Source organism: Lontra canadensis, unplaced genomic scaffold, assembly GCF_010015895.1.
Source record: "Lontra canadensis isolate GAN:19392208 unplaced genomic scaffold, GSC_riverotter_1.0 scaffold56, whole genome shotgun sequence".
NCBI classification, from domain to species: Eukaryota; Metazoa; Chordata; class Mammalia; order Carnivora; family Mustelidae; genus Lontra; species Lontra canadensis.
Genome location: NW_022631050.1, coordinates 13,048,675 through 13,076,213, shown reverse-complemented (window position 1 = coordinate 13,076,213; position 27,539 = coordinate 13,048,675). Strand labels below are relative to the sequence as shown.

General features: G+C 35.3%; 1 protein-coding gene across 1 annotated transcript in view; it reads left to right on the top strand.

Moving 5' to 3' along the window:
* FGF12 (fibroblast growth factor 12) overlaps positions 1-27,539 on the top strand; it is a 262,514-nt gene that overhangs the window by 192,282 nt on the left and 42,693 nt on the right. The gene's annotated exons all lie outside the window — the stretch shown is intronic.

Genomic DNA, 27,539 nt, shown 5'->3' with positions numbered 1-27,539 from the left:
AGACTAAAAGCTGGGAAAACAATTTACTTCTTATTATTAAAAACAATGGACAGTTAAACAGGGAGGGTCAGGGTTGACAAGGAATAACCTTCATTACTTGGTTGCATAGGTAACAAATGGCTTGATGTGACACTGTCCAATTTATAAGATATTCAAGTTAACAGTAATTTGAGAATAGTTCTTTGTGCCTGGAAAGAAAAAAAAATAGTCACTTGGAGAAATAAAAATGGAAACATAAATTACAGACTTTATGTAGGAAAGAATTAGGGTTATTCTGTCACAGAATGTGACAGTACACTGCACTGTCTTAGTAACAATGGTTGGAAATTGGTTTCAGGGAGGAAAGTAAATATTCCTAAACATAGTGTGAAATCTGAGTTCCTTGCAGACTCTATTCTTAGGGTCTAACATAGTGCCTTGGTCATAGTAGTAAGTCAAATGTTTGAGCAATGAATGAATTAAGACTACATTTAGCACTTTAATATTGATGATAAGAAAGTGGGTTGCATACAGAGGAGGATGGCAGGATGAGAAGACAGAATTTTTAAAATTAAATCCTATGAGGATAGGTTTAAAAATCTGGGAGTGTTAGATGAAATTTTCAAGGAAACCAGAAAGCTGTTTTTGTGCATCCAAAAAATTATAACATATCAAAGAGTTGGATTTGTTTCATATGACTTTAAGGGATAGAACTAGAAAAAATTGGCAGAATCTTTTCTATAGGGGAAAAGATCTTGGAGGAAAGAAGGGAAGCAATCTAGGCTGCCCAAAGACAACTCGAGGTTATTTGGGAAGGCTGTGAGAGTCTCACAGTCAAAGACCTGCTTAGAAAGTAGATAGAAGTCAACAAGAGTGCTGTAGAGGGGGTCTCGTTATTAAATAGTCTTGAATTTCTTGGTTTTTGAGTGCTTTGAGGGCCCATATGTTTAGGAGTCAAGAACTTAAGTTTAGGGTCCAATACTGTGAGTAATGAATAGTGTTGGGGAATAAGAATTCCTATCCCCTAAAGGTCCTTGTAGCTGGACTAAGAATCAGCTTGTATGAGATAGGTTAGTAGGATAAAAATCAAGTTTCTATACATATGGGGAATCCACACAGACAAGGAAATTCCAAAGACAGACAAAATGAAATATCTATGTCATTCTAAACAAAGGAGAAGAGGTTGAAGGTCTGGGATTTCAGAGAGAAGGAATGCTTTTCTCAGGGACCTAAGAAGAGCAGATGTTTGGTAATTAGATGTTTGCCCTGCCATACAGATGGGTCACTGGGAGAAAATTCATCTCTGTTAATGACCTTTATTCTGGAAAAGACCATCAATTTAGATTATTCTGTGGGGTTAAGGGAGGGACAAAACTTTCTCTTGGGCCCACAGGGTCTCAAGTGCCTTGAGCTCAAAATAATCTACACACCAAAGTGGCACATTTTAGAGGCTGCGGTCCTGAACCCTTTCAATAGTAAATGAAATCTTCACTGAAGAAATGAAGATTCTGATGAAGCATTGCCATAAGAAGTCCATCAATTATAAATGCAAAGGGTTAGCCCCTTGTAGTGGTCGAGCAAGGGTGAGAAAAACTTCTTCAGTTACTGAATGAAGAGTAGTAAGCATTCCTTTCCCTTCCTTTCATCAGAGGCTCAGAAAGAGGGCCTCTGAAATAGAGATTAGTGTGCAGCAGTTTGACTAGAGAATGAACGTGACATCAACACCTATCAAAGGAAAGCCAAGAAAGCTGGATTGAGCAGAGGAAGCCATTAGCTTGCTGTGAGATTTTGGTTGTAGGCCTCAAGTTTTGAAGCTCGAATAACAAATTTGAGCCCTTCTGAGTTAGGGTGAGGAAAATGGGCTTCATTACCTCTATGATAATCAGTCATAGGTTACTGAAGGGGCTGTGACCTTGGGTGAGGGCACTTTTTTCAGCTGACCTTTGAGGAACTGAGAGCATGAGGCATTTCTTCCAGCAGTGCTCCCAGCAGCTCAGGAGTGAGTCCTCCATCCTGAAGGGGGGTTTGGCTTGCACGTGACAGTGCCTAAAACAACTGTTTCTATATAACTAAATTCAGATGGGCAAATATTATACTTTATTTAATGAGTGATTTTAAAATCAGTCTTTTTCAACCATTCATGTGGTCACAGCTGTCAGTGCTGTTTAGCATTGTCCTAACGTTCATATTTAAGACAACCATTGGCCACATGACCCAGCGTCAAGATGGATAATCTAATGATGCTTATGATGTAACATTTTTAACAAGGTTTAGTAAGTCCATTACCAACTCCCTTTCTCTATGTTGGTTTTCACTTTTGTATAAGTTGCTTAATCATAATACATGAAACTACTTGGAATACAGGAAAATGTGACCAAACTATAAACCAGTCTGTTGTTAGAGTTCTACTGTTATTACAAACATATGTAATATATAAAATGGCTTTGTGCAGTCATTTCCCTCATTCCAGATCTTCCTTTAGCAAAAATATTTGATAGCACCATCACTTCTCCCCCAAAAAATATTTGTAAAAAAAAGAAGCAAAAACATATTAACATTTGTGGAAGAAAAGTTATTTTTAATCAGAGATTCACTATTGCCTTTAATTATCATTTGTAGATTTGATTCTGGGTTTTCTCACTTATTAAATATAAAATATTGGGTAAATGTTTTGCCTTTTTGTCTCTTAATTACCTTCTCAGTAAATTGAATGTAACATTGATCTTACATGATTGTTGTAAAGAATAAACAAAAGTAAATTAGTAAATACCTATTAAACATGATGGATAATCACGTAGAAGCTTGACTAATGTCACAGCCCCTGTCTCCATTGAGGAAAGTGCATCCTGTGGATTGCGAAATGGCCTAAGAGTTTGACATTTTAGTAATATACATCACAATGTTTTTAAATTACATTGACACATAGGGAGAAAGGTAGCTGTTTAAGGATATGCCACTTCCTTTTCTTGGCTTGGGTTTGTCTTGCCCTGGTTCCTTAGGAAGTTCCCCAACCTTGGGCTCAGTTCTCCAAGATGAGGCTGAGCTCACTCAGTCATATGGCCACAACCACCACAATAATCAGTGGACCTCATAATTCCAATCAGGAATAATCCTTTCCATCAGGAATAATATAATTCCATTGGATTATATTCCAATGGAAGTGCCATTGGAACAAATGGATCATAAGCATCTAATCAATCAGGAGATACCACAGTCACATTAAATAGGGGACAGTTTAGTTTCCTCATAAAGTTTCTGGGTAGTTTTTCTATCTGTTGGGCCCCAGAGACAGTTCTTGTTGTATTTGATTAATCAATTCTTTGGAGCATAAAATTCTATACTAATAGATACGAAAATTTTTGTAGATAAAGCAGTTAACATGTAGTAAAATGAGAACTTGACTGGACCTATTGCACCTTCCAAGCTGGGTGGTGTTAAGTAAGTCACTAGACTTGTTGAAAACTGTTTCATCATCATGAAAATGATACTTACCTTAAAATTACTTTGCAAATAAAATGAGATCAATATTTATACATGAAGAAATAAAATGAGATGAGCTTTGACAAAATACAAGGGCTTAATAATTCTTGCTGGTGGGTATTCTTATTGGATGCGGAGTTCTAACCATTTAGAAGGTATTCCCTTTTCAAAGGGTGATTCCTCTACTGATTTATGCAGATCTCCCCACTGCTACAAATGCAGTTTCCAAAAAAAGAGTGGGAGGCACACTTTCAGCTCTGTCTCTGGCTTCCTGCAAGAGCTGTGCTTTGAAAAAGAAGGGTGAGTGACAGCCTTTTCTTGCTAAAAGGGTAAAAACATTCTGTGTGGAACCCTCTTCTACAGAACTTTCAACATCGATTAAGGATTGGCACATCATCTCCTGACAAGTTATACTAAAGGAAGAATATGGAATAAAGACCATTGATTGGTATCAGGGCACTTCCGACTGGTGCAGAATGCACAGCTCTGACAAGGGCAGTTGTTACAGCAGATGGGCCATACATTTCTATATTTCTTTATATTACATATTGTTGATGGCTAGCCGTCTTTTTATCCCTACCAAAGCACAGGATTAGCTTTTAAAATCATTAATAGAAATTGGCAAGTTATCTTTTTTTTTTTTTGCCTTTTCTTTCTTTTTTTTTTTTTCCTGAAAGTCCCCATCTATGTGAATTTTTGTGTTGAGGAAAATATGAAAGGAGCGATTATCAGTCTCCGGGATGTCACAAAAGGAGGCACATTATTTATGACTTTTAAATGACAAATCCTGAAACTGCTTTGAGTCCAGGCAGGATAAAAGGTTGGTATTAAATGTGACCTTTTGATTTTAATGGTCTCAAGCAGAAACGTTCATTTTGGCTGTGCAAATTGTACTGTAAATTATTGACCCAGTTCCCTGTCTTTTTCAAGCAGCGAGGCATATTTTTTTTTTTTTTTTGCACAAACTATTTTTTTTTGTCACCTGCGGTCTTCAAAATAACAAGTTGTTTGGACTTAACCATTATTCTCCCTACACCATTTTTACATAACACATTTAAATACAATTTTCCTAAAAGCCCCTGACTGAACTAAATGGAGCCTTGTCATTTTATGAAAAATCCCTTCCCTCCTGCAGCCCTCAGTTTCCACATCTGTAAAGTGGTAGTGGCAGTCTATAAGACCAGGTTAGCTGTTTATATCTCTCCATCTTATAACCATATAACCTTCCTGTTTTTATTGACTGTGAAAGAGTAACTGTTAATCATGACAACAGCCCAGGAACTTACAGCCAAATAGGTGATGCAAGGAGCATCAACTTGTCTAAGATCTCAGTATTTGAAGGTAGGCCCTGCTGTGCAAGTCTATGTAATTGACAGTGTTGTAAAAGGAAGAAGATGCATTTACAAAATAAGGCAGGCAACACAGAAGTTCAATTGCAAATACATGTTGCTCAAGTTGCACAATGGCCTATTTGGGGGAACATTGTAGGCTGTTTAATGTTCCTGTGTTTAACGTGGGAGACTTCACTTTGTAGCAAGAGTCTAAACTTTTGTGTTTTCCTATTTCTTTTAAAATATGAAGCTATGTAGGGTTTATTATGTTCTTTGGAAGGAAAAGAGATTTTGAGTTGTGCCTTTTTTTAAGCATTTAGAAATTACCATGCAGCAGATCGCATACTTTCTTTAGAATTTCTTTGTGAAATAGATTTTGTGGCATCACTAACTCAGCTGGCGTTGATTTTGCATGTCCAGAATTGATCTTTTATCCAAAATACACTCAATCCACTGTCTTCTCCTTTCTGGTTAATGGTAGCTCTGCCCTTCCAGTTGGTTAAAAAACAAACCAAAATAAAAGTCCTGAAATCATCCTCTCTCTTCTCATAGCTCACATATAATCTGTTGGGAGATTCTCATGGCTCTATTTGTTCACACATAAGCATAACCTGATGATTTCTCACTTTGTCCACATTTCCTCTATGATCCAAACCATCAACACTTCTCTGGAGTTGACTAACCTGCTATCTGATCTTCCAGCTTCCACCATTGCCCTGTGGAAACTAATTGAAGCAGCAGCCAGAGTATCCTTTCAAAATATCTGAGACATCATGGCATCCCTCTGCTTTAAACTCTAAATGTCTCCCCTCTTCATTTAAAACCAAACACCTTTGCAGTGGCTTTAAAAGGATATGATCCCTCACTATGTTTTTGAGCTTATCTCTTTATTGTATTCCTTTTTGTTTGTTTTTGTTTTTTCTTTTTTTTTGTTGTTTTATTTTTTATTTTTTTATTAACATATAATGTATTATTAGCCCTAGGGGTACAGGTCTGTGAATCACCAAGTTTACACACTTCACAGCACTCACCATAGCACATACCCTCCCCAATGTCCATAATCTAACCTCCCTCTCCCTACCCCCCTTCCCCTGGCAACCCTCAGTTGGTTTTGTGAGATTAAGAGTCTCTTATAGTTTGTCTCCCTCCCGATCCCATCTTGTTTCATTTATTCTTTTCCTACCCACAAACCCCCCACGTTGCCTCTCAACTTCCTCAAATCAGGGAGATCATATGATAATTATCTTTCTCTGACTGACTTATTTTGCTAAGCATAATACCCTCTAGTTCCATCCACATCGTCGCAAATGGCAAGATTTCATTACTTTTGATGGCTGCATAGTATTCCATTGTATATATATATATATATATATATATATATATATATATATATATACCACATATTCCTTTTTGTTTATTTCCCTCCAGCCACCCTGGCTTCATCTCTAGGCTGTGGTCTCATCTATCTTGATGAACCTACAAATCTGCTCAAACTATAGCACCCACCCCCAACATATCCAACCTTACCCCCAATTACATTTGTAATAGATCATATTTATTTTAATATAATAATATTTATAATATAATAATTATAATATTGTTGGCTCCCTTCTACTCCCTGCCAGAATATGAACTCCACAAGGACAGGTATTTTTCTCTCCCTGCACTGCTATACTCTGATATACGTAGAACAGTGCTTGGCTGGGAAGCATTGACTAGCGGTTGTTTGGTTAATTCTATAATAAATACCAAAGTCAAGCAGAAGTGCTACAATTGCCACTTGTGTTTAATTTAATAAAGTCCTAGGTGGCTATGCAACTGTCCATTCTTCCATCTGTTTTCTGTGACTATAGTGTTGACTTTTCCAGACTTTATCAACATGCAAATATTGAAGGTAATTCCCTTCTTAGAGCTGTCACTGAAGCCTCTGGTATTACTAGGTATTTTTATTCTGATCTGTGGGAGCATGAAGTACTTCCGGCTCTGTGTGAGCACCAAAACTTATTTCTAGTGGTTCTTTTCCTCGTCTTGGGTAGTTTCCTCTCATACGTATCAGTACCCTTCCAAATACTTAGCAGGCTGTGTAGAAATGCAGAATTTTCCTTTTTCTCTCTGGTACTCTACCCTATAGTTAAAGCCATCTTGGCTCCCTGAACTTTTGGGTCTGTTTCCTCAACTCAGTGAGTTTGTGGGCTGTCTGGGTTCTTTCTTTTTGTGCTGCTACCTAGAAACTTCTTACTGGAGTAATGGTAATGCCCACCATATTTGTTTCCCTTCTTTCAAGGATGGCAGTTTTCACTGCTTGTTTTTCAGTGTCTGAAAACCATTGTCTGGTTTTTGGTGTTTAAAGTAGAAGGGTAAATCTAATCACTATTACCCCAACTTGGCCAAAACAGAAGCCCAGTGGAAAACTACCGAAGGCACTTCTTAAAGTTATTTTCTTTAAACAAAGGATCGTATAAGTGAATCAGGTGACAAATGGAATTATGACTAGTTTTCACATGTATTGAACCTGCAAATTATCAGCAGAAAATTAATAAATTATAAGTCAAAGAGTTTGATTTCTAACTCTATCAACTGCAATGATTTGACTTTGGGCAGGTCACTTTGAGTTTTAATTTCAATTTCATCATCTGTTCATGGGGAGTAGAGGTCCTGCTGATTTGTCACAAATTACACCAAGGAATACATGTGGTCATGTACAGAAAAATGCCTGTCTCTAAAATCCTGTACTTATAAGAGGTGATATTCTTATTCTCATTACCATTATCTGTTAAACTAGAAAATTCAGGATGACAGAACATTTCTTCTTAATTCATTTTGTGCATGCTTACCCTGATAAGTTATGTAGACAAGAATGCATTCTATTGTAATATGATGTGTGTCAGTTAGGATTAATTTTAACCTTGATATAACAAAGAAAATTCATACTAGTGGCTTAAACAAGATATGCCTTTTTTTAAAAAAAAATTATTTATTTATTTGACAAAGATCACAAGTAAGCAGAGAGGCAGACAGAGATAGAGGGGGAAGCAGGCTCCCTGCTGAGCAGAGAGCCTGATGCAGGGCTCGATGCCAGGACCCTAAGATCATGACCTGAGCCAAAGGGAGAGGCTTAAACCACTGATTCACCCAGGAGCCCCTAGAAGTTTATTTCTATTATATAAAAGAGGTCCAAAGGTATACAATTATAACTGGCATAGGATTTTCAGAGGACATGGTAAACCCAGGTTTCTATTTTACTATTTTCCACCTTCAGTGATAGGGTTCATCACCTCTTAATTCAAGATGTTTACTGGAATTCTAGCCATTGCATCTACATTTCCATAATGGCAGCAGGAAGAAGCAGAGGCAAACAAAATGTTTTCCTCCAAGCCAAATTAGCTCATTTTAATCAGCTTTTTTGAGCATCTCATAACATACTTCTATTTACATCTATTAGCTTGACTTTGGACAGACGACACTTATGGCTACAAGGAAGACTAATAAGGGATTTTTTTTTCTAGTATGTATTTTGTTATCAGAGAAGAAAATAAAAATAAATGTTGATATACGACTTTCAGTTTCAGCCAAATAACTTTTCTTTACCCGCAAGAAATCTCTGAACTGGTTCAACATAAGGTACTTTATAAGGCATACTGTATACTGATACTTGACCTAAGTGCAACAAAATGCTCACAGACAAATAGCCATTAGGATAACCCAAAGAATATTCTGAAGGCAATCCTCAAAGAGATTTCCCAACAATGTTTTGTGCTGTCATAGCTGAAATTTATGGGATGCATTCTCTGGAATATCATGACACACATTGTCCTCATCTTATGAAATAACTATGTCTGTAAATTATACCTGAACTGTTTTCTAAATCAAATTCTTCTTCCACTGATATGTAATAACTTCAAAGCTATTTCATTTTAGTTCCAAGATGATTTTTAATAAGACTCTTGAGACTGTGTCTTTAAGGTTTTCTTGACTTTCTCCACCTCTATGTAGTAGCTAATGATCTGTACAGTGATGCCTAAATGCACTAAGGAGTTTGGTATTTAAAGGAACTCTGAGCTCCTGAAATGAATCCTTTCATAAAGCAAGGAGTGTATTAGCAGTGGAAATAATTACCCTGTAATTGATCTGGACCTAAGTGGGATTTTCCTATGTTTAGCTATGCGAGTGTGGTTTTCACTGGGTGTCCCATAGGCACTGCAGCTTCAGCGTGTCTAAAATGGTGGCAGGGAGCCCAGTTAGGAGGCTACTGCTGTAAGTCTTGACACTGGTTTCTCTCCACTCCAATTCATCAGCCACTCTGATGCCAGAGAAGTATTTCCTAAAAAACAAATGTACTCATTTCACTGCCCTGCTAAAAACCTCTGCTGGATCCCATTGCCTGCTGGATAAATGCCAAACCCTTTAGCAGAGCATTGATGGCCCTTGACATTTTGGCCCCAACTGCTTTTCCAGCAACATCTCCTGCCATTCCCCTCCACATACCATATGCTCTAGCCACACTTCACTTCTTCCCACTCTCCAAATGTATCAAACATTTCATACTTCTCTGCATTTGCCTTTGGCTCTGCTGAATTGCTCTGTGTCGAACACCTTTGCTACCTGAAGAATTTCTCTTTCTGCAAGCCTCAGCTCAACTCTGTTCCAGCTCCCCAAAGAAAGTCAATCATATCTCTCTTTATATCCATAGCAATCTGCTCCTACTTACATTTTATTGTAGTTTTCATTATATGCCTGTCTCCACAATTAGAATGTAAGTTTAGGGCCACGACATAATAAATTGTTTCTGTATGGGGGTGGGTAACATTTGGGTGTTTACTAAATCCTAGATACTATACACTTGGCAAACAATAGATCATTAAATCTTCTAATACAGGGTATTATATCTTATTATATAAGATATTATAATTATTATCTTATATAAAATCTTCTAATACAGGGTATTATAATTGTAAAGTATTATTTCTACTTCACTGATGAATAAAAGGTTGCTCTAAGATATTAAGGAGCATTCTTGTGGTCAATGACGTCTATAGCCATGGATTTAAGTCCATGTTCTTCTGGATGCAAAGGCCTAGATTTTTTTTTTTCCTTAATATAACATGGATGCAAAGGCCTAGATTTTTTTTCCCCTTAATATAACATGCTCCATCCTCAGAACTTAGTACCATGATTGATATCTAATACATGAAAAATGTGTGAAATTGAGTTTAGGCTGTCTCCAAAAATCATACTCACCTTCAGAGGATGAGGTTTCCCACCACTGAGGTTAGCTAAATGATGCTCCAGAGGCAGCTTCCAGAGGGGCTTTCCAAGAGCATTAAGAGCCAGGAGAGAGCTTTAGAGGTAGATGCAGCTGCCGGTTCAATTAAATATGAAATGTTCCTTCACTTTCCCCAACAAGTGTTTGTTTCAGTAGCAGCAAAGCAGATTTTTCCAAGTGAAAAATAAAGCTTAAACATGGGCTTGCTATCCTCTACCCTGTCTCATTAAATTTTTATTTTTCCTTTTGGTAAAGTGTACAGTAAAAGATTAGTGATATGTGATAAAGATTTGTGGTATGGTTTGGAAACATTTATTTATCAATGTAGATTAAGGCAGAGTACTGTCAAAAATGAGTGAAAAGACATAAAGAAGTGCATCCGTATTTCTTACATAATTGAGTAGTATAACTTGATGTGTATAAACATGAAACATACTTATGTTTTGTTTTGCTTTATTCTTTCTGTCACTGCTTTTAAATTTACTTTATTAAATCCCACTTCCGTACTTCTTAATGCCATGCAGGGTAGATTCTATGATTTTTCCAGCCACTTGGTTCACTTGAGAATAAACCTCTAATCTCCTGTCTGATTTCAGCTTATGGCCTTTCTCCTTTGGAAACTAAAACTAAGATCCTTCACTTTGTGAAGTGGTGGAAAAGAGGGTTCCTTTTGCTAATGCCCATTACCTATTCTGGGCCTTGAGCCTCTGGTTTTTCACGGAAGGGGAAAAGGATAGGGAAGGCAAAGATCTCCGTATGACTAGACACATGTAGATAGTGGAGTGGTGTCCATGGCATTGCTTTGAACTAGCCTGATTCTGTCTGCTGAAAGGACTACAGCTGGTACATGGTCTCCATATAAGCCTTATCATGGTTTCCCTGGTGCAATGTTCAATTTCCTGGGATACTCTACTGCTGAGGAACTTCTCAGAGAGATAACTATGACTCTGACTCCATCAGTGGTACGCAATAGTAACAACCTCTCTGGGTAAAGCATTCTGTTCGTTGCCCACAACCAACTGGACCTTCAAGATGTAAAACTAGGGAGATTCCAGGGTCTCCTTCTCTGTCCTCCAGGGATGTAGATCCTGGCATGGAGTGGTGTCACTCCCAACTTCTTCCCTAGCACACCGCACCACTGCAAGGCCTCCTCGATGATCTGTTTTAGCAGATAATCTGATTTCCAAGTCTCTAAACTAGAAATGATCATCATTTTCTGTATTCTCATAGACCCAAACTTCAGGTGACACAAATCACATTCTACGGAGGTCTCTTTAATTCCTCCCTGTTTTAGCTGTGCTATAAGGACAGAGATGCTTAATTGCACAGTGAGAGAATAAGATGGCAGTCTCTCCTTGGCAGGAACTCAAGTTTTAGGAGTGGTACTCTTGGACTCTTTCCTCATTTGTTTTGGGAGAGATATTTTTCTCCTCCTAACCCACAAGAAGGAAAGGGAATTAATGATTGTCTTCATGAATGAACCCTGCATTCCTCAAAGGCCTAGCTCCAAGAAAACCTTCTCTTATTGCTAAACCTTTTCTTTTATTAAGTGGGAGGAAGGATTTAGTTGATGATTGGTGGTAGTAATTGGTGCCAGTTCTTTTATCTCTTAGTAAGCACAATAAAGTGTGTGTGTATGTATCATTACACTATCATACAGAATATTTACACTGCCCTAAAAATCCTCTGTTCTCTCTCTGTTCATTTCTCCCCACTGTCAATCCCTGGCAACCACTGGCCTTTCTGCTGTCTCCATAGTTTTGCCTTTTCCAGAATGTCATATGCTTGGAACCATATAGTATGTAGGCTTTTCAAATTGGTTTCTTTCACTTGGTAATATACATTTAATGCTCTGCTATGTCTTTTCATGGCTTGATGGCTCGCTTAATTTTGGTTCTAAATAATATTTCATTGTTTGGATATACCACAGTTCATTCATCCATTCACTCCCTGAAGGACATCTAGATTGCTCCTAATTTTGGCAATTATGAATAAAGCTGCTATAAACATCCAAGTATAGGTTTTTCTGTGGACATAGCTTTCCAGCTTCTTTGGGCAAATACCAAGGAGTATGATTCCTGGTTTATATGCAGAGGGTATGCTTAGTTTAGTTAGAAATCACCCAACTGTCCTCCAAAGTGGCTATTCTACCTGCAGTATATGAAAATTCCTGTTGTTCCACATCCTTGCCAGTATTTGGTATTGTCAGTGTTTCAGGTTATGTAATGGCATCTGATGGTATTTTAAATTGTATTTCCCTGATGACATATGATGTGGAGCATCTTTTATAGGCTTATTTGCCATGTGTATATCTCATTTGGTGAGTTATCTGTTAAAGTCTTTGGCCCATTTTTATAACAATTGTTGAATTTTAAGAATTCTTTGTTTATTTTGGATCATGATCGTTTACAAGGTAATGTCTTTTGGATAGTATTTTTTTTTCCCAATCTGTGGCTTGTCTTCTTATTCTCTTGACATTGTCTTGCATGGACCAGAAGTTTTTAATTTTAATGAAGTCCAGCTTATCCATTATTTCTTCATGGATCATACCTTTGTTGTTTGTTGTATCTAAAAAGTCATTGCCATAACCAAGGTCATTTAGATTTTCTTCTATGGTATCTTCTAGAGTTTTATAATTGTGCATTTTACTTTTAAAACTGTGACACATTTTGAGTTAATTTTTATGAAGAATGTAAAGTCCATGTCTAGACTCAATTTTTTGCATGTCGATGGCCAGTTGTTCCAGACCCATTTGTTGAAGAGACTATCTTTGGTCCACTCTCTTACTTTTGTTCCTTTGTGAAAGATCAGTTGATTGTATTTAAGAAGGTCTATTTCTTTTTTTTTTTTTTTGAGATTTTATTTATTTATTTGACAGATAGAGATCACAAGTAGGCAGAGAGGCAGGCAGAGAAAGAGGGGGAAGCAGAGAGCCTGATGTGGGGCTCAATCCCAGGACCCTGGGATCATGACCCGAGCCGAAGGAGGAGGTTTTAACCCATTGAGCCACCCAGGTGCCCCAAGGGGGTCTATTTCTGGGCTCTATGTTCTGTTTCATTGATCTAATTGTCCATTCTTTCACCAGTACCACACTTCCTTGGTTATTATAGCTTTATAGTAAGTCTTGAAGTCGGGTAGTGTCAGCCTATCAACTTTGTTCTTCAATATTAGCAAGTATCTTCTTGCTCAAAGGTGAGCAAGAAGTTGACTGATCTGGATCTTTTGCCTCTCCATATAAACTTTAGAATCAGCTTATCAACACCCACTAAATACCTTGCTGGGGTTTTGATTGGGATTGCACTGAATCTACAGTTTGGAAAGAACTAACATCTAGACAGTATTGAGTCTTCTCTCTATATGAACATGGAATATCTATTCATTTATTTAGTCTGATTTTGTCTATCAGTTTTATAGCTTTTCTCATATAGATCTTGTATATGTTTTATTAGATTTATACCTAAACATTTCAGAGGGGGCTGATATAAATAGTATTGTTTTTTTAAAAGTTTTTCCTCAAAGGAATACAAACTAATAATAATTTTATCACTTCCATTTCCACTTTTTTCACATTCATATGTCCACTTTTTGTTTGTTTCTTTTTTTTTTTTTTTTTGGAACAGACCTATAAATTTGTTGTTCTTCAGTATAGTTTTACTATGATGACTGCACTTCAAAGTTATGTGTAAACTATAATCATTCCTATGGGTATCCACTCTTTATTTTTGGTTTCTTTTTGTCTTATAGTCTCTACTCGTTTCCTAAGTTACTTAGATAAATATTTCCTCCACTCTCTTCAGTGAAGTGATGTCAAATATCTGTAATACAGTTAGATTCTTTTCAAAATTGTTTTTGTTAAGTTTATATCCCCTTGACCCCTTTCTTCTACCCCCACATTCCATCTCTGGCAACCACCAGTCTGCTCTCTGTATCTATGAGCATGTTTATTTTTTTTTTCTTTGTTTGTCTGTTTTGGTTTTGTTTCCTAGATTCCATATATAATAGGAGAGATAAGATATTATTTGTCTTTCTGTGACTTATTTCAGTTAACATAATGCCCTTGAGGTCCATCCATTTTGTCACTGATGGCACAATTTCATTTTTTATGGATGAATAATACTCCATTTTGTATATACCTCAATTTTTTTATCCATCTATCCATCTATTGTAATTGTATTACAGTTGTAATTGGCTATTCTATGTACTGCTGCAGTGAACATGGGGGTGCACATATATCCTCAAGTTAGTGTTTTCATTTTCTTCAGCTAAATACCCAAAAGTGGGATTTGCTAGATCATATAGTAGTTCCCTTTTTAATTTTTTGAGGAACCTTAAAATTGTTTTCCATTGTGGCTGCACCAATTTACATTTCTATCAATAGTACACAAGGGTTCCCTTTTCTCCACATCCTTACCAATGGTTGTTATTTCTTGTCTTTTTAATAAGAGAGTATCTAACAAGTGTGAGGTATTGTCATTATGCTTTTGACTAGCTCCCACCTGATGATTAGTGATGTTGAGCATCTTTCTATGTACTTGTTGGCCATCTCTATGTCTTTTTTGGAAAAAAAAAGTCTATTCAGATCTTTTGCCCATTTTTAAATTAGATTATTTGTTCTTTTGCTCTTGAGTTACATGAGTTCTTTATGTATTTTTATATTATCCCTATCAAATATGTGATTTGCAAATATTTTTCTCATTTATTAGGTTAAATTTTGTTTTATTGATTATTTCCTTTGCTGTGATGAAGCTTTTTGGTATGATATAGCTCCAATCATTTATTTCATTTTCTTGATTTTGCTTTTGATTAAAAAATCATTGCTAAAACCTATGTCAAGGAGTATACCACCTATATTTATTTCTAGGAGTTTTATGGTTTCAAGTTTTACATTAAAATTTTAAATCGATTTTGAGTTATTTTTGTATTTAGTACAAGATAGTGATGACGTTTCATTCTTTCCCTGGTGGCTGTCCAGTTTTCCCAACACCGTGATTGAAGAGACAGTCTTTTTTCCATTGTATATTCTTGGCTCTATTGTAAATTAAATACCGTATACATTCATGGGTTTACTCCTGGGCTATATGTTCTGTTGCACTGATCTCTTTATGTATTTGTTTTTATGCCAATACCATTCTATTTTAGTTACTATAGCTTTGTAATATAGATTGAAATCAGGGAGCATGATGCCTCCAACTTTGTTCTTCCTTCTCAAGATTGCTTTTTCTTTTCAGGGTTTTGTTGTTGTTGTTTTTGTTTGTTTGTTTGTTGCTATTGTTGTTTTGGTAATTCCATACAGACTTTATAATTATTTGTTCTATTTCTTGGAAAAATTCCATTGGAATTTTGATAAGGATTCCACTCAATCTGTAGATTGCTTTGGGTAGTATGGACATTTTAACAATACTGTTTTCTCTACTCCATGAGTACAGAATGTCTTTCTATTTATTTATTTCTTTTGTAATGTCTTATAGTTTTCCAGGTACAGTCCTTTCACCTGCTTGATTATATTTATTTCTAGGTATTTTATTCTTTTTGATAAATTGTAGATAATATTATTTTATTTCTCTTTGTCATAGTTCATAATTGGTGTATAGAAACACAACATATTTTTGTGCATTGACTTTGTATCCTGAAGCTCTACTGAATTTATTAGTGCTTGGTTTTTTTTAATGTTTTTTTTAATGAGGTCTTTGGGGTTTTCTATATGTAATATCATGTAATCTGCAAATAGTGAAAAGCTTGTTTCTTTATTTCAAATTTAGATACTTTAAAAAAAAAAACTAATTTCTCCAGCTAAGATTTCTCATACTATGTTGAATAGAAGTAGTGAAAGTAGTCATCCTTGTCTTATTCCTGATCTTAGAGGAAAGGCTTTCAGCTTTTCATCGTTGAGTCTGATGTTAGTTGTGAGCTTCTCGCATTATCATCTTTATTATATTGAGATATGTTCCTTCTCTACCCACTTTCCTCATAAATGGATGTTAAATTTTGTTAAATGCTTTTTCTGCATTTGTTGAGATGATCATATGATTTTTAATCTTCATTTTATTATTGTGGTGTATCACAGTGACTGACTTATAGATGTAGAACCTTCTTTGCATCCCTGGAATAAATCCACTTGATCATGGTGTATTTTATGTGTTAATGTATTTTAAATTCAGTTTGTCAGTAGTCTGTTGAAGATTTGTGCATCTATTTCATTGGATTGTAATGTTCTCTTCTTGTGACATCCTTATCTGGTATTGGTATCAGAGTATTGCTGGCCTCCTAACATGAATTTGGAAGAATTCTCTCCAATTTTTTGGAAGAGTTTGGAAGTATTAATATTAATTTTTCTTTAAATGTTTGGTAGAAGTCAGTAATGAAGCCATCTGGCCCTGAACTTGAGTTTGTTGGGAGGTTTCGATTACTGATTCAATCTCCTTTCTAGTAATTGGTCTTTTCCAGTTTTCTATTTCATTTAGTACAGTTGTGGTAGGTTGTGTGCTCCTAGGAATTTATTCACTTTTTCTTGACATCTAATTCATTGGCATATAATTGTTCATAATAGTCTCTTATAGTCTTTTGTATTGCTGTGGTATCAGTTTTAACATCTCTTTAATATTTGATGTTATTGAATCCTCTTTCTTTTTCTCTTGGTGGTCTAGGTAAAAGCTTGTCAATTTTGTTTATCTCTTTAAAGAAGCAACTAACTCTTAGTTGATCTTCTCTATTGTCTTTTTAGTCTCTACTTCATTTATTTCTGCTCTAATCTGCTTATTAGCTTTTTTTCTGCTAACTTTGAACCTCATTTGTTCTTCTTCTAGTTCCTTGAAGTATAAAGTTAGGTTGTTTATTTAGAACTTATCTTATTTCTTGAGGTAGACATATATCACTATGATCTTTCCTCTTAGAACTGCTTTTGCTGCACCCCACAAATTTTGGCATATTTATTTTTCCATTTTCATTTGTCTCAAAGCACTTTTTAAAATTTCTCCTTTGATTTTTTTTCTTTGGCCCATTGGTTGTTCATTAGTGTGATGTTTAATTGCCATATATTTGTAAATTTTCCAGTTTTCTTTGTTTGATTAATTTCTAGTTTCATGCCATTGTGGTAAAAAATGATGGGTGACATAATTTCAATCTTCTTAAATTTTTTTTAAAGATTTTATTTATTTATTTGACAGAGAGAGAGAGATCACAAGTAGGTAGAGAGGCAGGCAGAGAGAGAGGGGTAGCACGCTCCCTGCTAAGTAGAGAGCCTGATGCAGGGCTTGATCCCAGGACTCTGAGATCATGACCTGAGCCAAAGACAGAGGCCTAACCCAGTGAGTCGCACAGGTGCCCCATCAATGCTCTAAAATTTATTAAGACTTGTTTTGTGGCCTAACATGATAAATTCTGGAAAATATCCCACATGCACTTGAAAGAATGTATGTTCCATTGCTTTTGGGTGGAATGATCTATATGTATCTGTTAAATCCATCTGATCTAACATGTTGTTTAAGGCTAATGTTTCCTTAATTGATTTTCTGCCTGGGTGATTTATTCATTGATGTAGGTAGGATATTAAAATCTTCTACTATTACTATATTGCTGTCTCTTTCTCCCTTTAAGCCTGTTAATATTTGCTTTATATATCTTGGCACTTCTATGTTGGGAACATAAATATTTACAAGTGTTCTATCCTCTTGTTGTTTGGCCCCTTCATCATTATGTAATGTCCATCTTTGTCTCTTATTACAGTCTCTGTTTTATGATCTATTTTATCTGACATAAGTATAGCTACTCTAGCCTTCTTTTGGTTTCCTTTTGCATGGACTATCTTTTGTATCCCTTCACTTTTTGTGTGCACTTAACATCTAATTTGAGTCTCTTGCAGGCAACATACAGGTTGGTCTTATTTTTACTTTTCCATTTAAACACTTAGTACCTTTTTTTTTTTAAGATGTTATTTATTTATTTGACAGACAGAGATCACAAGTAGGCAGAGAGGCGGGCAGAGAAAAAGGAAGGGAAGTAGGCCTCTGGGTGAGCAGAGAGTCCAATGCAGGGCTTGATCCCAGGACCCTGGGATCAGGACCCGAGCCGAAGGCAGAGGCTTTAACCCACTGAGCCACCCAGGCACCCCTAAACACTCTATAACGTTTGATTAGAGAATTTAGTCTATTACATTTAAAATAATTACAATAGGTATGTATTTATGGCCATTTTGGTAATTATTTACTGAATATTTCTGTAGTTCTGTGTTCCTTTCTTTTTCTCTTGTTCTCTTTATTTGTGATTTGATGACTTTCTTTAGTGGTTATGCTTACATTCCTATTTCTTTCTTTTTATATATATATATATTTATTATAGATTTTTTTTGGTAACACTTATATATACCAGTCTATTTTAAGCTGATAACAACTTAAGATTGATTCCATTGTTACTCTCCTCTCCATGTTTTGTGTTTTTGGTATCACATTTTACTTGTGTATTCCTTAACTAATTATTGTAATCATAGGTATTTTTACTACTTTGTCTTTTAAAACTTATCCTAGCTTTATAAATGATTATTCCATTACCTTTACTATATATTTGTCTTTCCAGTGAGGTTTATTCTTTCATATGTTTTCTTGTTAGCAACTAATGTCCCTTTTTTTTTTAACTTAAGAAGTCCCTTTAACATTTTTTGTAAGGCCAATTTAGTGGTAATGTATTTTTAGTTTAAAATTATACTTATTCATTGCTGATAAATAGGAAAGCAATACTTTTTTTTGTATTTTTTAAAGATTTTGTCTATTTATTTGAGAAAGAGCATGAGCAGGGGGAGGGGCAGAGGGAGAAGCAGACTCCCCACTGAGCAGGAGCCCAACACAAGGCTCTATCCCAGGATCCTGAGATCATGACCTGAGCAGATACTTTACCGACTGAGCCACCCATCTGCCCCTCTTCTGGGTTTTCTACATAGACAATCATGTCATCTGAGAAAAAGACGGTTTTATTTCTTCCTTCCCATTCTGTACACATTTTATTTCCTTTTCTTGTCTTATTGTATTAGCTAGTACTTCCAGTAAGATGTTGGAAAGGAGTAGTGAGAAGAGATATCCTTGCCCTTTCTGAGTGAGAAAGCTTTGAGTTTCTTACTGTTAAGTATGATGTTAACTGTGGAGTTTTTGTAGATTATATTTATCCAAACAGAAATTTCAAGTTTTAAAAATTTTGGACAATTATGTTAACGTCAATTACTTGGATATTTGCTATCATGTAGAAAAAGCACCCATGACTTTCCAAAGCCCTGTCATCAAAATTCTGTTTAGGTTTTTCCTCTGTTTCTTTCATTAGAGCCACAGAGCCAATCTCTGTTCTTGTGAACAAGGCTATCTTGTGAAACTCTATGTGCCCTCTGTTGTGATTTCCTCTGTCCTACATTCTCTTTACAGCTGATCATTTTTTGTGTATCTTACATTTCTTCCAAGGGCTCAGCTCAAATGCCACTGCACTTGAGACATTCTTAAATATCCCAAAATAGCTACAAATTGATCTGTCCTAAGTTACTACATATTTAACAGTTTATTAAGAGCTACAGAAATTAATTTTATTTATTTTGGGCAATGTAGAGTTAATTAAAACGGCTCATGTTTTCATGACTTCTGGTATGTTTAAAATATATTTCATATGCTTAATGTTGTATGGAGGTTTTATTTGTTTTTGTGGGTTTATTTTATAGAATTTATTTTATTGGTCTATAAAATAAAGGATAATTGAATGCTCAAACCAATTTTATACTAATTATTATAAAAAGATTTAAAGAGAATCATGTTATAGGACATGAAGTTATAGACATTAAGGATTTTAAAAACTCATTTTAATTTGTTAATTATAAAATTTCTAATGGGAGCAGATTTTATGAGGTGATATATTGACTTTACCTCTAATTTTACCAATATGTATTAAAAACCCAAGGGCCAACTATAGAGAACCCTCAGTAATAAAGCTCTTTATGCTTCTGCATTGGAAACATCTTTGATATATCAACTTTTATCATCTAATTGAAACAAATGAAGAAATTTGACAGCATAGGTAATTCAAAGCCAATGAGATTATTGACATTTAAGCAATATCAATATGTAAGAGGTTATTAGGAATAGAATTTTTAAAAGAATATATTTTTAATAACCATGATTAGATTTATTCTGGCAAATAAAAGAAAATAATAGTTTTCCAGAGGTTCTAAGTGTATATTCCATATCTGAAAATCAATGTACATGAACACAAGGCTATTATTAAAGAAAGTCATTAATTATAGTTCTGCTTGTTCTTCTGTTGTGAAGAATATTCATTCATTTGCTCTCTCTGACAGGCAATAATAACTCCAATAAGCTAATGAGACATCAAGTTAAATAAATATGATTTTGAGTTAATATTAGTGTAAACATGATTTTAATGAGTTTTTATGCTAATAGAGTTTCCCTATTGATGGGTCAATGTTGGTGTTATGCATAGAGGGATGAATATAACACTGGGTTCCAGACCCAGCTCTGCTGCTAACCAGATCTCTGGCCAGAGTTGAGTTGTATGTTGAATTCTATCAGCTCTCTAATTAGGCCTTAATCTCTGCACTTCCACCATGATGTTGTAGCGAGGATCAAATGAAGTAACAAACATTGACATTGCATTTTTGAGAGACAAGTGTTATTTAAATTCATGAATACAAAATTTATAAATCTGTGGAATAGGTTTAATTTGATGACTCACATTTTCTTTTTTAGCTTTGTTTTTGCTCCCTTTCACCCTATCTCCATTCCAGTTGTTTTCCATTTACATTCACCCATTCATACAGCAGATATTATTGGCCATCTGTTACATGTCAAACCCTGTGTAGCTCCTTGAGACCTACTAACTCTTCTTTTCATTCCTTAAGGAGCCAAATGTTAACTAGCTAACTTGGTGAACAGATATATACTGATCTCCTTTATTCACAGTTAACAAAGTGTGTGAGGCTTTCTAGGACTCTGACACTTACTCAAAGTTTTGTATGTTTTATTAGCTTTTTTGCCTGGCTGTCAAAAATATTTTACCATTCATTAATATACTCAGATAGCCAACCCACTTATTTTATCTATACAAAAACCTGGTTCTTTTGGTTCTCATAGGAGTGTTACTGATCTTCTGATTAATAATAGAAAACATCAAATCTCTCTGACATCAGAAACCTTGCGCACAGGCATGTCGAGAGATAATTAAATTCATGGTGCTATAGAGTCTGGATATAATCTTGTTGCTCTGCATTCCCTATCTCACTTTAATGGCCACGAGAGTGGTCATGACAGTAGGGGGCTATGTTTGGTCGAGGATCATATAGCATATTACTGGTAGAGTTAAGTCCATCTCACCAAGCACTCATTGACTCTATAATCTTCATTTGTGAGGTTTTGATAATAGCTGACATGTGAATGTGCTACCATAATTAATGTATACATAAAGGGAAAATAATTGGGAAATATATTTGGCCTTCTTTGTTGAAGTTTCTTTTTTAATCAATGTCTAACATGTAAATCTCTTGGGTCTGGTATTTTTCTGGGTTAAACCAGAAAAAAAAAAATAGTACATAGCAAGCATTTTCATTCCCGCTTGATTAGCACTCTCATTTTCATTATAATTTTAACATCTTTATGTTCTAAAACATGAGTAATTTCTGTTGCTTTCTTGATTGATCTTTTTAGCATTACTGTTTCCTACAGTCAGGAAACAAACTTTCATCTCTAGGAAACTGACTTGATAATCCCTCAGCCAGTATATGGGTATGGTTGGCCTTTGACCTATGGATCCTTCTGGTTACCAACCAACCTTCATTCCATCTGGATTGGGATGGTGTTATTCTTGAGCATAAGAATACATGATGCAGAGACGCCTGGGTGGCTCAGTTGGTTAAGCCACTGCCTTTGGCTCGGGTCATGATCCTGGGGTCCTGGGATCGAGTCCGGCATTGGGGTCCTTGCTCGACAGGGAGCCTGCTTCCTCCTCTCTCTCTGCCCGCCTCTCTGCTGCTTGTGTGTATTCTCTCTCTGACAAATACATAAAATCCTTAAAAAAATACATGATACAATTACTTCATCTTTACTGTTTTCACTGAAAGGAAAAGGGCATAGTTAGATCTCACAAATAGACTCTCCTTTGTTCTTCACCTTTCCAGATTGACAAGGAATGTTGATTATTGTGTCTTGTAATAGCCACTTACAAGATTTCACTTTTCTCAGATGGCCAAATAATTCTTTATTCCTAAACTTCATGTATTGTCTCTCAAAGCAATCACTGCTTAGGTGGCCTATCTATATCCGTGCTATGCTTCTGATGGAAGGCAACATATACATCTGACCTCTATCTGCTGGCTTCAGAAAGCTATTTGGTATTTTTAGACAGTGCTATTTTTTACATCTTAACCACCCTCACTAAAACAAAACAAAACAAAATAACCAAAAAACTGCTTTCCCAAATATGGAAGATATCTGATCTGATCTATGTCTAATAAGAAATGTTAGCCTTAGATGAAATGTAAGGTGGGTAAATAGAACAAAGTTTCGCAGGATTATACCTGCACACATTCATTATGCAGTTTTCCTTTCCAACCTTGTTAGCATTCCATTTTAGGCTCATAAGCTCCTACACCTAAAGCAGATCTTACAGATTATTTTGTTCCTTTTCTTCTCTTACCCCATTGTACAGATGGAGTAAGTGAGGTGAAATAACATCTTATCATTTACAGTTTACAATTTTAAAATTTAAAATATTATTGTTACTGGCTCCATCTGTTTCCCATTTGTTCACATATTTTGCACATATTTTCCTTGTGCTGGGATAAGCTTAATTAGCTTACTACTTAAGTTGATTCTAATTTATCTAAAAAGCACATGCATAAAGTTTTCCAGAATGGAAAGCTTATATAAGTTAGAAATAGCCTGTTAATTAACTATTACTGGTTATGAAGAAACTATCTTAAAAGGTAAGAAGATTTGTGCCACTGAAAGTGCCCAAAGAGGGGCTGAGTAAAACAATATGAAATTTCTCTTTGAGAATAAACACTAACATGTTGATCATATTTGCCTTTTCATTGTAAACAATTAGGATTTCTCAGAAACATTCCTCAGGTGTTTATAAATGTCTGGCTAGTTGAGTAAAGATGTTGGTTATTAAAAGGTTCAGGAATTTGGGACCATAAGGTTTATTTTATTTTATTTTTTGACTATAAGGTTTAAAAGCTGATTTTTTTAGCTTTTATTTTATCCCCAGTATCGGAATTGCTAACCTAGTTTTTCTTTCTAACATCCTTAGCACCCCAGTTTATACTCATTGGCTCTTATAACCACACAGGTATTAGAGGTAATCTTGTCCCCTCCTATCACCCCACTTTACAGATGATGTAAATGAGGTCCTGAAAAGTAACATCTCAACCTTTACAAATTTAGTAAGCATTAGTACTGATTTTGGGTTTTTTCTCCATTTGTTCAGCAATTTCCAGCTCATTCAAAGGTTCAATTTCCTTTTCATTCAGGTTACAGGGTTAGAGAATAAATATTAATTAAATAAAGTAATGAAAAAAAATATTGTCAGTTTTAAAGGCCATTAATTCTCTAATGGCCTTTAATGAACACTTCACTTGTAATTAGGTGCTTGAAAACATTTTGGTCTTATAAGAGTTGAGCATTCTCTCCTAATCTTATCTATGTGATTAATATGCTGAGCATATCTTTTTACCATAATGCAAAATGCTTAGCTCTTTGTCTTTGGAATTGATTCATTTTTCTGAATTATCTCTGGGTTCTTTATCCTATTCATTATTTGTAACAAAGCTGTAGAATTGGCAACATATAAGTAGATATTGAGAGACCTAATTTTTTTTTTAAAAAATAGCTTTGTAAGTTGACATTCAGAATCCCCTGAAGAAATTTGTAAAAGACACAGTCTTCCTTCTTCCCCTGAGTACCTTCACCATGCTGTCCCAATCAGTCAGTCTGGATGCTGTGAGGGTCCCTAGGACAGTAAAGAAGCTTGTAGTTTTCCATCCACTTTTTTGCCAAATGCAAAGACTAATAAGTCCTTTATGATCTCTGTGGTGCTTACCTGACGGTATTTTATAAAAGTTGGCAAGAAAAAATATAACAGAGAAGCCCTGCTCTTTAAATGATGTTACATTCAGTATTAAATTCCATGTAATTAAGGCTTAGTTTCATCCCCAACATAAAAAACCCCAGATGAATATTAAACATTTTTAAAGATTGGTAATGGAAGACCCATGATAAATATTTGAAATTGATTGCTTGAGCCTGAGGTTAATAGCAACTTTCCATAGTGTTTTATGTAAGTACTGAGAAGAATGCAGAATTAAAAGCAAAAGAGGTTACTAAAAATACATTTTTCTTTCATCCTAGTACTTTCTGGAAGGACTTATAGAGAATCCCACATGTGCTTTCAAGGTAGAGACTATGCTTGCCCAATTGACAGCAACCAGTAAGAGTAATTCATTATATTATTTTTAGACAATTAGTTTCAAGGGAAATATTTTTGAAAGTTTCCTTTCCTTTCCTTATATTTACATTATTTATACCTCTTATCAAGCAAACAGAGAAATTCCAAGAACCCAACATATAATCTCCATTAAGGCAGAGTCCGCTCAATAGATACTAATTTTTCCCCTAAGTCAAAAGGAGGAAAATAATGCTATAATATACTGTCAAGTCCATTTTGATGATTCACATTTCAAGTGCCTTTCTTGAAGGAAAATAAAAAATGTGCTGCCTAGAATATTTCAGTTATTAATTCCATATTTGACATGCTTAATGGCAAGACACATTGCCAATCATCTTCAGAGATAACTTGAGATTTTTTGGTTCCCTGACCAATTCAGAATTTCTACTGTGCCCTTGAGTGTTCTTGCCCCAATAAGCTCTAAATATTGCCTAGAAAGGAAGGTGGCCTCTCTTCTCTCCACTGTTTATAATGATCTCTCACTTTCAGGGCTCTAACTCTTGCGCTGTTTTAACACCTACATTTAAAATCTGTGCCCGAGGCATTACAAAATATGACATTCATCCAGGCCTCTAAAAAAATTCAGTTTTTTTAGGTACAATCTCAGAAATAGCATTTTGCTATCTTTTAAAATTAATTGACTCTGATTTTTCTCTTTGATCATTTAAATTGAGTCTATGTTAGATGAAATAAAGCCCTTATGAAAAGTTAAACTTAAGGCCAGTCATAAATTAAGTGTAAAAGGAGAATTTGTTTTGCTCCTGATTCAAAGTGAGAGTTGCAAATGCCTTTTTGAAATACATAAGCAATTGGTGGACCCCAATGGCTCTGTATGGGACTGCCCATATCCATCCTAACTCTGGCTCCAGGGCAACCACAATGGTAGACAGTTGACCTTGTAGGGATGCTTCTCTCCACTAAACACTTAGGAATACATGGACAGAGTCAGTCATTATTACTCATTTACCGCATCCCTTGGCATGGTATCTGACCCAAAGGAGGAATCTTATAAATCCTTGGTATATGAATTAACTAAGTAATCTTAAAACTGATATTGAATATTTTAATTTCTTATTGGTAAAAAATCTTAAAAATTTTGCTATGTAAAAATGATTAAGTTTTTTTTTACTGAAAAGTCCACATTTTTTTTTCTTTTTGTTTGTTTGTTTTAGAATGCCTCAGATTACAGTTTAATGTGAAGTAAATGGAGACTTGATGGGGCTTCAAGGATAATATTGATTTTTAGATGGTTAATAAAGGTGCATTACTATGATCATTTTCTCAGGAAAAAAAAAATGGCACATACTCCAGATACATCTATATGCCATTCATGCATAGAAAGAGAAAAATGCTACCAATTATTCAGTTTTTTATTTATAGGATCCCAAAACATCTAACTTTATGAAAATAAACCCATATGGAAATATCTTGATGTGTAGAGCTGTGAAGGAAAATTTTATCCAGAATGTGATGAATCGCTAAGTCCCTGGTATTGTCAGTATCAGCGAGACTCTAGTTCATGCATTTATTTTGCAAGTAGAAAAATTAGTATTTCCAGGGCTGCTTAGATCCCACCAAGCTTGATTCACTAATTTAGGTTGCCACCTGGTCCCTGCAGGGGGTTGTTAATTTACAATCCTTGCACCAAACAAGAATGCACTAATCTCTGGATCAGTGTGCTGAAACATTCTTGTGCACAGGCTTTGGAAATGTGTGCAGACCATAAGATAAACATAATGAGTTAACCTCTTGTTATCCATTTAATGAATTTCTGAACTATATGAATGGATTTCTGCTTTGTATAAGCTTCTTGAAGTAAAAGGAAGATATACATTTTATAAAAAGTATACCTCCATTTAAAAATTCTCAGGCTTATTTTCAGCAGTTATGTTAGAAGAAACCCAAATCCAGTGCTCTGTGGGTTGTGAGGATGGTACATAAACAAATTACAATATTTGGAATCAAAATGCCTTTAAAAAAGAGTGAGGACAAAGACCATTTTCCAACATTTGAAAGTATTTCAGTATGAATTGGGAACTTATTCTAAAATAGATAGAGTCATGATATTCCTAGTTGTGTTGAAAATGACAGATGACATGGGGTGAGACCATGAGGTGAACCCCAAACGTTACCCAGTCTTAACCAGGGTAGCTCTTAGAACCAGTCCTAAGAGAAGTGATGTGTTTGGTTAAGAGGATCAAATAAAAAACGTATAATACTAAGATTGCTGAAAAAGTGAACTGATTATGGGAACCTACTTAAAAGAACAAGAAGTTCGAATCACTGTTCAGGAGTTGGTCCTTCATTGCCTCTCAAGAAAATGAGCACCCTTCCTGAATGTGCCATGCTGTCTAGTGTCTATGTCCAAGATGGTGGTAGAAGGACAGTGTCAGTAGAGGATCCAAGGTCTAAGAGTTGAAGCCATTCGTTTTTTAGCTCAAATTAGATTATATCTCAATTGGACATTCACTTCTTGGAGCCATATTTTAATAGTTTCACTGGCAATCTGAACATACCTTATGCAAGACAAGCAAGACCATGAGGTAAGTAAAACCATATCATGCAGAATGGTTGACATACTGAGAATATTTAAGAATGAATGTGGCACTTACAAAACCTTTTCTTGTATCTGAAAAATGTGAGTCAATGGGAACCCAGATCATCAAGGCCAGATTTCTGATTTACCTGGAACAAATCTTGTCCTGTTCTTTGGACTCTCTACCTTCCAATGAGACAGTTACAACAACCAAAGCTAATATAACTTCACTCAGTGCATAGGTGCTGAAAGTGTCCTTGACATTCTTATTTAAAAGATTACAGTATTGTCATTAATTCTATTTTTTATTGGCAGTTCCATGATACAAAAAGTTTCCTGTTTAAAATAACAAACAGCTCAATGATATATTAGTACAATGATATATTATGTAGACAAGGACGTCTAATGTAGATAAAAAAATAGCTGTAGGTGTTCAGAAATTCTTGTTAAACCCATTCTTAGGATA